Below are 13,000 nucleotides of genomic sequence, written 5' to 3'. Positions count from 1 at the left end.
CCTGACTATGAGAGGTCCGTGAACCACATCAAAAAAAATTAAAATTAATTCACAATCATTCAACAAAATCCATCAACCAAATCATTGTTGAAAATAAGCAAATCATTTGACAATCAATTTTTATGTAAAATATTTTATTCTTTTATATATCATCAGTGTTGATGCTAGTGCAAAATTGTTTGACAAAATTAATGTTGCTTTTTATGTTTTTATGTTCGAAGTGTATGGAGGTCTAGGAGGTCTAGCTTTAGCTCCAAGAACAATAAAATTTAGATTGATTTTAATAAAATTTGATGAAAATTTTTGGAAAACTAATTATAGTTACACCGTAAGGCGTTCCCTTTGAAATCAATTGCCCAAACTGCCCCCATGTACTGATTTGCACCCTCCGATGAAATGTTAGACGATTGGAGTTTTGTTGACCGTCAGATTAATACTTAATAGTTGAGACAGTTACAGCAAAAACTGTGTAACTCCCTTTCTCCCAGTTGAGACAGTTACGGCAAAAACGGTATGACTCCCTTCCTCCCTCACGTGCATGCGCAGAGGCAAATCCATAACGGCAGAGTTTGGACCCATTCCATTTCTCACTAGGTTTCCCAGCGAGAGTTTCCCTGCAAGAGCTGAACAAGACGCCTGCAATTTGCGAAGAAATTGCCCTTGTATCTTCTTTTTACTGTGGGGAATCTACCAGTTTTAAGAGCTCTTAAGAAACTCCAAGAAGGACATCAACATGGTGTTGATGAAGCAAAGTTTGCTCAACATAAGTCTCAGGGAAGATCTAGTGCTCTTATTCGAGACAATCTCCGTGCTTTAGCAAGATGAATTCTGCACCTCCAGGACCCTGAGGCAGTACCGCCAGAAGCAGAGGCATGTCTCCATGAAGGCGGTGAAGAATTGGGCGCGTCAAATATTGGAAGGATTGCATTATCTCCATAATCATAACCCTGGCATAATTCATAGAGATCTGAATTGCAGCAATATATTCGTGAATGGCAATAGTGGTGTTCTAAAGACCCCAGACCTGGGTTTTGGAATCTGTGGCTCCAGATGGGAACAATCTTACAGGCACAATCCCAAAATTAGTGCGACGACTTAAGAATCTAAGAAAGCTTTTTCTGGAGAGAAATTCTCTTAGTGGCAGCATTCCGAGTGAGATAGGAGATTTAGCAACAAATTTGGAGGAAATGGACCTGTCTACAAACAATCTCTCTGGCAAAATTCCAGCAGCTCTAAGCAAAATCCATTCTTTCCAACTCTTGAATCTCTCTCACAATCATCTAAGAGGTGAAATTCCTGCAACCCTCGCAGCATGCTTCAATGCGTCGTTGTTTGCTTTCAATCCTCTGCTCTGTGGCATGCCTCTCAACACCACTTGCCAACATCATCATTATGAGCATCGCCATCATCGGCATGGAAAGCGGGCTATACTGTTAATCACCATAGCTGTGGCATAAGGGGTACTGTTTCTTGTCAGCGCCACAGCCTGCCTGGTGATTTGTCTTGTGAAAATGGAGCGCAATAGACGGCGACTGAGAGAAGAAACTGATCATGTTCTACAACCCAATTTCTTACTCCAATGCTCTGGAAGCCAGAGGGAATTTTGATGAAGAACATGTACTGAGCAGAACCAGGTACGGAATCGTGTTCAAGGCATGTTTGTAGGATGGAACAATGCTATCAATCAGGAGATTAGCAGACAGACCAATCAAGGAGAGTGTCTTCAGACGAGAAGCAGAGGCTTTGGGAAAAGTGAAGCACAGGAATCTAACAGTCTTGAGAGGATATTATGTGAACCAGGACGTGAGGCTACTGGTATACGATTACATGCCCAATGGAAACCTGGCAACTCTTTTGCAAGAATCCTCTCATCAAGATGGACATGTTCTCAATTGACCCATGAGGCATCTCATTGCTCTGGGAATAGCTCGAGGCCTGGAATTTCTTCACACCAACGCGCACCTGACCATTATCCATGGCGATGTGAAGCCAAACAATGTGCAATTCGACGCAGATTTTGAAGCCCATCTCTTAGATTTTGGCCTGGATAGACTGGCAGCCATTCCAGCAGATCCCTCTTCATCTACACCCACCCCTGCTAACTCTCTGGGGTATGTTTCTCCTGAAATAAATTTAACAGGACAGATGACAGAAGAATCTGATGTCTACAGCTTCGGAATTGTATTGTTGGAACTTCTTACTGGTAGGAGGCCAGTCATGTTCACCCAGGACAAAGATATAGTGAAATGGGTGAAGAGACAGCTTCAAACAGGGCAGATTTCAGAGCTATTTGTACACAATGTATATAAAATTATTAATAAGAATAAATACAACGCTAAATATGAGATGAAATAGGACTAAAACAAGGTGGGGCTATGACTCCATCAATTATGATAAATTCAGTTACTTTCCTGATGAGGTCCACAACCAGGGATATTGTCACTGAAGCAGTTCGCTTCGATTAGAAACTTCTGTGGATAATTTGTATCTCTTGTAGTAATTCGTTTGTCCTAGAAGGATCTAATACCCATTGACTGTGCTCAGGCAGAGCTCGCTCATGTGCTAATTTCCTGTAGCAAGAAGGCTAGGTTCTGTAGGTTTTAGCCAATGTGAAAGGCTAGCATCCACATAGACAACACCACTAGGTGGAGCCTCCCCAGGCATGGCATTTGAGTGACTTTGCACTACCAATGAGATGTTTTCTTGATCTGTAAAGTTTCCCTGTTGGGATGAAATGGGACTAGAGATCTAAATTTCCCTTCTTTAATCAGTGTCAGCAAATAGTCTCTTATTTGTCCATTATCTCCGTAGGAAGATGAGCTTGTTGTGACGAAGAAACCACCATTATGAAAATTTAAGCTATAATGACTAAATGACATAGCTACTGAATCTTTTTGAATCCAGTGGATTCGATTTTACTTGTGTTGATGCACTTTATAGCTTGAGTAGCTAGCATAGATGAAGTCCTTTCATTTGGTTCAAATGTATTTCAGAAATATTTGCATGCAGTAAAAGTATTACTGACTAGCATAAGAATGACCTGACTCAAGTGTTGTCAATTTAATGAACTTTAACTCACTAAAATGGACCTCATATATCTTCAACCAAATCATGTCAGTTTATTCAGCTATTAGTTAATAGCCCAACTCTTAGTTTTTATTTTAAATTTCAACCAATTAAACTTGCATTTACAATAATAAGTTTTGGGTCCTATCGATACCAGTTTTGTAATTTTCAATAGATTGATAGGTTTTTCGCATCAAACTTAGAATTTTTTCTGTTCACCAAACACCCATACGTTTGGATATCCATATTACCTGCCTTCAAATTTATGTTTGGATGTATATTTTGTAATATCTATTCTATTTGAATTTCCGTTTTGTTTGAAAATATATCCTCTTTTTTTGAAAAAAAGTCAAATGAAGTGTTGTACTCTGATGTTATTTACAGGTGGGGAAATGCATTGAAATAGGGCTTCCACAGCTTATTGCACTGGTCTTCTTTTCACAGGTAAGGAATTAACTAATTACCATTATGTGTAAACTTCTAGAGTGTATCTCTCTAGATATATATCATATATCATGTTCCTAGTCTTTCCATGATTTTTTAAATCTGTTGTATTAAATGATTTGTAATTGGAAAGATTGTGGCACTAATTTGTTGCAGAATGAAACTAACTAATTAAACTCTTTTTTCCTCCCTTTCAGTATGGTCGACATATCAAGACTCGTAAAAAGCCTTTATTTGAGCGTTTTGCCATCATAATTGCAATTGCTATTGTGTGGGCATATGCCCATATTCTCACTGTAGGTGGAGCATACAAGCATACCCTTCAAAAGACCCAAGCCCATTGCCGAACAGACCGTTCTAGACTAGTTAGTGGTGCCAAATGGTATGCATTCTTACAAGAAGCATGCATACTAATTGTCATGTCACTTCATACAATACGTTCTCATGCAAAGCCTCAGCATGGTCTTTATTACTTTGCAGGATAAGTGTTTCATATCCATTTCAATGAGGAGGACCTGTTTTTGATGGAGGACAGTCTTTTGCAATGATGGCTGCAGCATTTGTGTCTCTTGTTGAGGTCTGCCTGCTTGCCATATATCAGATATTCTTTCTTCTCTTTTATTTTCTTTATCCCATTGACATTTCTGATAGTTATCTATGGGTTTCTATTTAAAAACAAAATTGAGTATTGACACTATTTTTTTTTCTTTCATAAATTTGCAGTCTACTGGTACATTCTATGTTGTTTCAAGGTTTGCAAGTGCTACACCTCCCCCTCCATCTATCATCAGCCGTGGTATAGGCTGGCAGGTAAGGAAATGGATTCGTTGCTTTCACCCTTATGGCTTCAGGTAATTGGAAGATTGTATCATTGTCGTTGATGGAATGTAATGATCCTCTCTATAGGGAATTGGAATTTTATTGGATGGGATGTTTGGAACTGGATATGGGTCCACAGTATCAGTGTAAGAACCAAGCAACTTGACCCATTTCTGGCAATACTAGCTCTGAAATTTGTCTTATCTTGGGAATTTGCAGTGAGAATGCTGGTCTTTTGGGGTTGACATGAGTTGGGAGTCGCAGGGTGCTCTAGATATCAGCAGGATTTATGATATTCTTCTCTGTTCCTGGTGATAATCAACTCAAGTTGGGATATTGTTCTCATTTTGGGGTTTATTCCCTAGTCTAGGATTTTTCATTGCTAATTTCATGTTAATGTGTTCCAGGCAAATTTGGAGCAATCTTTGCTTCTATTCCAGCACCCATTGTTACTGCCATGTATTGTCTCCTCTTTGGTTATTTTGGTATGTATACAGTGTACACAAATCCTATGTGCTGAGCTGCAAAGTCAGTCAACTAGTAGTATCTTAGTTGTTGCCATAATGTATAATGGATGTATGCATAAAACCTTAAGGTTAACTCATATTGGCAGACCCTTAGTTTGTACAATGCAGTTTCAACATATTAGGGTAAAACAATAATTCATTGGGTACCTATATTGGCAGACAGTTTGTACGATGCAGCTTTAAAATTGTAGGGTAGAACAACAATTCTTTGGGTTTTGCCTCATGTCTGAAATTTTTTGTATTCTTGATGAGCAGCTGGTGGGGGTCTCAGTTTCCTTCAATTTTGCAATCTAAATAGTTTCAGGATGAAGTTCATCTTGGGCTTCTCTCTGTTTTTGGGATTATCGGTACCACAGTACTTCAATGAATTTATAGTTTCTTCTGGTCATGGTCTAGTCCACACTCATGGATGATGGGTAGGGTTCTTACAACTTCTTTTAGGGGCTAAATTGAATTTTTTTGGCTAGCAGTTCATTGTGGCAACATTCCCTTCATTCTTCAAATTTTCAATGTTTTTAACTTTAAACATTTTTGAATAGCTTTTTTAACAGTTCAATGACATTATCAATGTGATTTTCTCGTCACCACCTTTAGTTGCTAGCAGCGTAGCATTGTTTTTGGATAACACTCTACATATGGGGGAAGAGTTCAACAAGGAAAGACAGAGGCCATCATTGGTGGGATAAGTTCCATTCATTCAAAACCGATCCTAGAAGTGAAGAGTTTTATGCTCTCCCTTTCAACCTGACCAAGTTTTTCCCATCTGTCTGAGGATAAAACTCTATTTTAGAGGTGGGGTCTCTATTTTATCAATAGCCTTGGTGCATTTGGAGAATAATTAGAGTGTCTTCAATTCAGAAAGAGACAACTTCACAGTGTGAAATCTGAGATGTCTATATTTTATATCTATCACTTTAATAGGGAACTGCTTTCACGAATTATCTCAAATGGATGCCTCTCTGCCCTAGTCAATCATTTTCAGAGCACTTCAAGATCACCGCTCCTGGCAAGCAGCAAAAGGAGAATAATGAAAAGGAAAAGTACATTTCAGACTCTCAGAGTGGTCAATATGCTATCTTGACTCCAATTCAAAAGAGGCATGTTGTGCATAGAGTAGTTTATTTTTGTAAGTACTTTTGAAGATGCAACAGAATGTTTTTGTTGTTGGTGCTTCAAATTGAACCAATGAGCATTTATCTGGAACTCGAGAGTCATATAGAGTAATTTTATAGCAATGATATCTTAAGCCCCCTTGCAAAGGCATTAGTAAGAACTAGCAGTACAATTGCTTTCTATTCTCCACGCATAATGCGAGAATTATTAGTTAATCATAGCACATGTTTAAAATATAATTTTTTTGGTAAACGTTGTTTGCCTTTGAAATAAAGACTTTAGCTCCTGTTGACAGGGCACTTTAGGCTTACCATTAACTTTAGCTTCATGATTTTCTTCCAAAATGAGTGCACGGAAATTATCACAGCAAAAATGAAATGACATCAAAAAAGTAATGAAAAATATAGTACGGATTTTCAGATGGCATTCCATGCAATGTATCACAGATTGCTTTTGGGCATTGTCATCTATTCTTTTGTACTTTTTATTATGTTCTACATATTGGGGATTTTTTCTTATGCATTTTATGCATCATGATCAGATATGCTTATTAGTGTTAGTTTCATCCTAGGTATATACTTTTCAGTTTTTCATGACAGAATCATTTGTAGTTCTCCTGGGGTAGGTAGCATTCACACATGTTGCCACCAATATAACAGGGGCCGATAGAGTTGCAAGATCATCCCCATGTTGTAAACTTTATCTGATAATATAACAACAAAGGGAAATTCTGAACATCCATTACATCTACCTTATTTTTTAAGAAAGTTCTGATCATTCTTGGATTGAATGTTTGCTTTGAGATTGTACATGTTGGTGGAAGAGAGTAAAAGGAAGGTCATCTTCTCTCTGTATTGTTATCTCTAGGTCATCACATGTAGAATATTTCTACACCTTTCTAACCAAGTATAAGTTATGTAGTAGTATTAGAACCTGAAAATGTTAGATCCTTGTGTACCTTCAATTGATGCAATGATGCTTCAGCCATATTGGTCGATTCCAAAAAAAAAGGGTTCAATAGTTAGTATATCATCTGAATAGATACCCTCCACGTGTGGGTGCCTTGAACCAATAACATGGAGATGTGTGCAAGGGTACCTATTCAAATGGAGATACATCAATAGGTGGAGCACTCCAATGAAACAAATTCCATAATAAGTTGACTGGTTCACTTCTTAAGGAAGATGCTTGTTCTTTTAAATATATGCTGGAAAAGGTTAGTCCCTTGGTTTACTTGTTTTCTCAATTGCCTTCTTAAGGAAGATGCTTGTTCTTTTAAATATAGGCTGGAAAAGGTCAGTCCCTTGGTTTACTTGTTTGCTCAATTGTTGGGGGAATGTACCATTTGGAGGAAGATGCAAGTATTTGGAATGGCTTACGAAGGTTGGAGTACCCACTTTGGGGCCCCACACATATTTGAAAGTGTTTCTTGCAGTAGCTGGTTGCAGTGGCTAATTTGTTCCTCTTATCAATTTTCTTGTTTGCCAATTAAACAATTGTTTTATCCAATTGGCCGGTAGTGTACGTCACTCACACCTGGTCATTCAAGTGTTTTATCCATGCAAACTGAACAGTTGTTCAGTTTATTTGAGAAGGAATAGAATAGCTTTTAAATATCCTGAGCACAACCATGCAATAGATTTTGAAAAATATGGTAATGTTACTGGGAAATATAATTAGTGTACCAACACTTTGAAAAGCAATCTACGATGGAATTGAATTAACGATTCTTATTACCATTATTAGGTGAAACTGCGATTTTTTGAAAGTTAAAAAAAAAATAAAAATATTTTTTTTATTTTTTATTTTTTATTTTTAATATATCTTGAATTAAGAATTCTTATTACCATTATTATTATTATACAATACCCAAGTTTACATGGAATTATTAAACAACAAATATTTTAATAAAAATATTCTTAATTTCTTATTTTAATATATCTTGAATTAACCATTCTTATTACCATTATTAAGTGAAACGACTATTTTTTGAAAGTTAAAAAAAATAAAAATATTCTTGATTTTTTATTGTATGGAATTCTATAATCTATCAATTTTTACCAAGAAAAAAAAAACCTTAATTTTATTCAATTCGAAGTAAGGAACAAAATTACATAATCTATCAATTTTTACCAAGAAAAAAAAAACTTAATTTTATTCAATTCAAAGTAAGGAACAAAATTACGTTTTGTAGATGTTTCATGCCTGGCCATTTAATCTATCAATTTTTACCAAGAAAAACAAAGCTTAATTTTATTCAATTCTTACCAAGAAAAAAAACCTTAATGTTATTCAATTCAAGTACATAATTTTATTCAATTCTTACCAAGAAAGTAAAACCTTAATGTTATTCAATTCGAAGTAAGGAACAAAATTACTAAATTTAGGTATCATTTCATGTTGCTTTAATGTTGGGGTCATTGCTACCATTCGTATCACATAAAGACATACATTTAGAAGCAAAAATTAAGTATAAGAGTATTCTAATTAATTACCATATTAACTAAGAGAGTCCCCGACATTTAGAAGCAAAAATTAAGTATAAGAGTATTCTGATTAATTGCCATATTAACTAAGAGAGTCCCCATCCTGAACACAAGTCACACTCTTGAAACAAACTATCTTTTAATTCTTAACAATATTTGCACACAAAAATGAAAATTGTATTTAATTACATTTTGTAGATGTTTCATGCTCTATCAATTTTTACCAAGAAAAAAAAAACTTAATTTTATTCAATTCTTACCAAGAAAAAAAAATCTTAATTTTATTCAATTCGAAGTAAGGAACAAAATTACATTTTGTAGATGCTTGAAACATTCAGTGATATAAGCCTTAGACTTATGTGCAAAAGTAAAGAAAATTGGAATCTACGTAAAATATGTGAAAGTTAGGTATCATAAAGATCTCCTAACTTGTCATTTTTGTCTTTGTTTTGTGTGGTTTCTCTTAATACCCCTAATACCCTTTTCATTATGTTATTCATTTTCATGTTGCTATTATGTCATTCATTTTCATGTTGCTCTAATGTTAGGGTCATTGCTAGCCAATTATATCATTCATTTTCATGTTGCTTTAATGTTGGGGTCATTGCTAGCCAATCGTATACTTTTGGCTTTTCGCATTCAGTGAACATTTGCTTAAAAAAACAAGGGACAATAGACAATAGATAGTAACGATCACATAAAGATATTTAGAAGCAAAAATTAAGTATAAGAGTATTCTAATTAATTACCATATTAACTAAGAGAGTCATAGTAACATCATTTAGAAGCAAAAATTAAGTATAAGAGTATTCTAATTAATTACCATATTAACTAAAAGAGTCATAGTAACGATCACATAAAGACATTTAGAAACAAAAATTAAATATAATAGTATTCTAACTCAGAGAGTCATCCTAAACACAAGTCACACTCTTGAAACAAACTATTTTTTCATTCTTAACAATATTGGCACACACAAAAATTTGATAACCCATACTTTCGCATATCTAAGTGTTTGGATTTGATAGCCTATACTTTCGCATATCTAAGTGTTTGGAAATAAGAGCTCACTTAAACCCAAAAGAATAACTTCACTCGATCCTTTATAAATGGCTAACAAAGTTTATAAATGGCTAACACTCCAATAACAACTTTAGGAACATTTTAGAAGATGCACCTACCTCTTAAACTCCTCCCGACATTTAAGGTTTCAATGTTATGTGTAATGATTTATTTTTATTACCGAGAATTTTTTAATAACAATTTGTATATTACAAGAAGATACGCTTTCAGAAGTGTAGTTTCCACCTTGTAAGTATTCTGATTTGGCCTCAATGTATTAAGTGAAATCATATAATAATATTTTAATAGTGATGATGACAGATCTTATAAAATGGTGAGCATTAAATTTAGTAAACTTCCGTTACTTCATGATGATGCAGGGTAGAGAAGGATGTGATCACCACAGCAATTACGCGGAAGGTTCGAAGTGAAAAGGCAGCTGCCCTTGACGAGGGAAGCATCCCAATTATTAATCGGAAAGGGCTAACGAGCCTGCTATCGGGCATTAAATAGGCGCGGTGCCTCCATTACAAACCATAACCATACAAATATAAGGTCAAACCTTTTACTTCCCTCTAAACACATACACACTCGCTCGTTTCGGGTTTTTCCTTTTCATGAATATCCATATGAAAAGATGCATATCAAAAGGTGATCCCCGAATATGGTTTCCAACGATCCCGGATAACAGGAGATAGACTTTGACTCATTATGGTGAAATCAGAGAATGGAGGTAGGGCTTCACCTTCTTTCCATATGGAGGTGTATATGGAGGTGTAATCGTCCCGCTTAGCTGCAAGCTCGGTAGCCATATAAAACAGACGCCGCGGTGCTTTCCGAACACTCCGTCCCCACCTAAAGCTATATGGCTATCGAGCTTGTAGCTAAGCGGACATTTAATGCCCGATAGCAGGCTCGTTAGCCCTTGCCATTATTAATCCGCCGCTGACATGCCATTCCAAGTTACCAATGTCATCGTCGCCCGGGTTGAACAATATATCTCACAAATCACTTCACTTATATCCATCAAATTTCCAACTTAAATCAAGAACTGATAGGTAAATTATATAAAAATAAATTTAATTAATAAATTAATGGTGAGTGTCGATGTGTCATCAGCGGAGGAGTTAAAAGGTACCGAGACAGTAAGTGGCCGCATGCAATTATATTAAATGGAGTCATGTAAGAAACAAAACGTTTATTAAAGTAACATATATGTTTCTATATTTCTATATATTAAAGAAACAAATATTAAAGAGACAAACCATTTATTTGTATATTTATTGTCTATGAAATTTCTAAATTAAATTGTACTAAATTATAATTTACATTGTTATTTATTAGTTTTTTTTTCATTTTTTTTGAATATTTAAAAGAATTTTATATTAAATTGTTGGAATTTATAGTTGATAAGACCTAAACAGTTAAATGGGATTGTCTAGCTTCTCATTTAAATTATTGAGTAAAACTCATAAATAATTCTATGGGGTATTTTTTGTTTTTGGTTTAATACGTTGAGTGTTTAGTTTGGATGTTTTTTGGAATAATTTATTTATTTTAAATGTGGATTGTTAGAAAACTAATAAACTTAAACAGCGATTCTGCATGCGGAAAGAACTGAAAAGAATCACTGAATCTTAATGCCCAGGGATACGGATTACTACAATTTCTTAATGAATAAACCCTATGTTTATTCTTGGTCCTTCTTAAATGAATTTTCTCAAATCAACTTAAGGTGCACATAAATATGAGAAAAAACATCACAATAATTAAGAATTTCATTAACATTGTCCATACAATGAAAAACTGCATAATGGAACCAAGTCCCATATTCAGTACATGATCCTTGAATTTAAACGGTGGCATGCCCTTAGTCAAAGGATCAGCAATCATTAACTCAGTGCTTACGTGCTCAATGACCACTTTATTTTCTTTAACACGTTCCCTTATAGCTAAATACTTAATGTCGATGTGTTTATTTCGACTCCCACTTTTTTAGCCATAAAACCAACAGCTGAATTATCACAATATATTCTCAATGGCTTAGATATAGAATCCATAATTCTAAGCCCAAAAATGAAATTCTTAAGCCATACACCATGTAAATTAGCCTCAAACAGGATATACATAAGCATGTAGTCTTTGGTCCCTTGAAGGTACCTCATTACTTTCTTTGCAGCTCTCCAGTGGTCTAAACCTGGATCACTCTGATATCGTCCCAACATTCCCAATGGGAGCTACACTTGGTGAACAATCCTTCATCCAAAATCTCTCTAAAATTTTATTAATATAGGTTTCCTGTGACAGACCCAAGATGCCTCGAAATCTGTCTCTATGGATCTTAATGCCAATGACATAAGATGCCTCACCTATATCCTTCATATCAAAACTTTTAGAGAGGAATTGTCTCACCTCATGTAGCAAACCCTTATCATTGGTTGCTAGCAAAAGGTCATCCACATATAAAACAAGAAAACAAATTTTACTCCCACTAACCTTCAGGTATATACATTGATCCATAATGTTTTCTACAAAACCAAAAGAAGAAATTACATTATGGAATTTCAAATACCATTGGCGGGATGCTTGTTTTAAACCATATAATGACTTCTTGAGCTTGCAAACCAATTGCTCACCATGACTAGAGGGGAATCAATGAAGATGTGTTATTAATGAAGAAGTGTTGTCAATCATTAATGACGTAGTGTTATTAATGAAGAAGTGTTAATAACCATCGTCTTTTAGTGCCAGTGTGAACATGCATTGAATCATATGTGACATTGTTTTGTAAATTAATGCAGTAAAGACCATTAGACAAAATACCATTCCCAACATAATCAGATTTATAGAATAGACTGAAAGATTCTTTTCTGAAAAGTTTAAGGAATATCCAAAAGGTACAAGCCTTGAAACTGAGATCAAGTTTCTAGAAAAACTTGGAACATAAAAAGTCTTTTCTAACTCCAAAACAAAACCACTACTTAAAACTAAATAACATGTTCCTATAGCTTCCACATGCGAGCCCATCTTGTTTCCTGATAAGATGCTTTGCTCACTTCCCACTGGCTTCCTTAGGCTCTGCAAACCCTGCAAGGAATTCGAAATGTGAATTGTTGATCCAGAATCAATCCACCATGTGTTAATATCAACGTTAACCATATTAGATTCATAACAAACAAACGAGATTAAATTACCTTTGTCTGCAAGCCATTTCTGATATTTGGCGCATTCCTTCTTTATGTGTCCCTTCTTCTTACAGAAAAAGCACTTGGAAACCTTCTTGATATCAGCTTGGGGAGGTGCTTCACCTTTCCCTTTCCGATTGGCTTGAGATTTGCCCTTTCCACGCGTTGCCAGCATTGCACTCTCTCCCAGTTCCATCACCAGTCTCTCTTCCTCTTGAACACACATAGTCATGAGTTCATTAATTGACCATTTATCCTTATGTGTGTTGTATGAGATTTTGAAAGGTCCATATTGGTG

The 13,000-nt window shown here is 35.4% G+C and overlaps 1 pseudogene; it reads left to right on the top strand.

The window, feature by feature from the left end:
* Nucleotides 1-1,899: 1,899 nt before the first annotated feature.
* Nucleotides 1,900-10,030, top strand: LOC149252611 (nucleobase-ascorbate transporter 6-like; annotated as a pseudogene).
* Nucleotides 10,031-13,000: the final 2,970 nt, after the last annotated feature.

This window comes from Pinus tabuliformis, chromosome 7 (assembly GCF_031772625.1).
Source record: "Pinus tabuliformis cultivar Carrire ecotype Pingquan chromosome 7, CPIR1, whole genome shotgun sequence".
NCBI classification, from domain to species: Eukaryota; Viridiplantae; Streptophyta; class Pinopsida; order Pinales; family Pinaceae; genus Pinus; species Pinus tabuliformis.
Note: the sequence above shows the minus strand (reverse complement) of the source record. Positions and strands in the feature narration are given on the sequence as shown.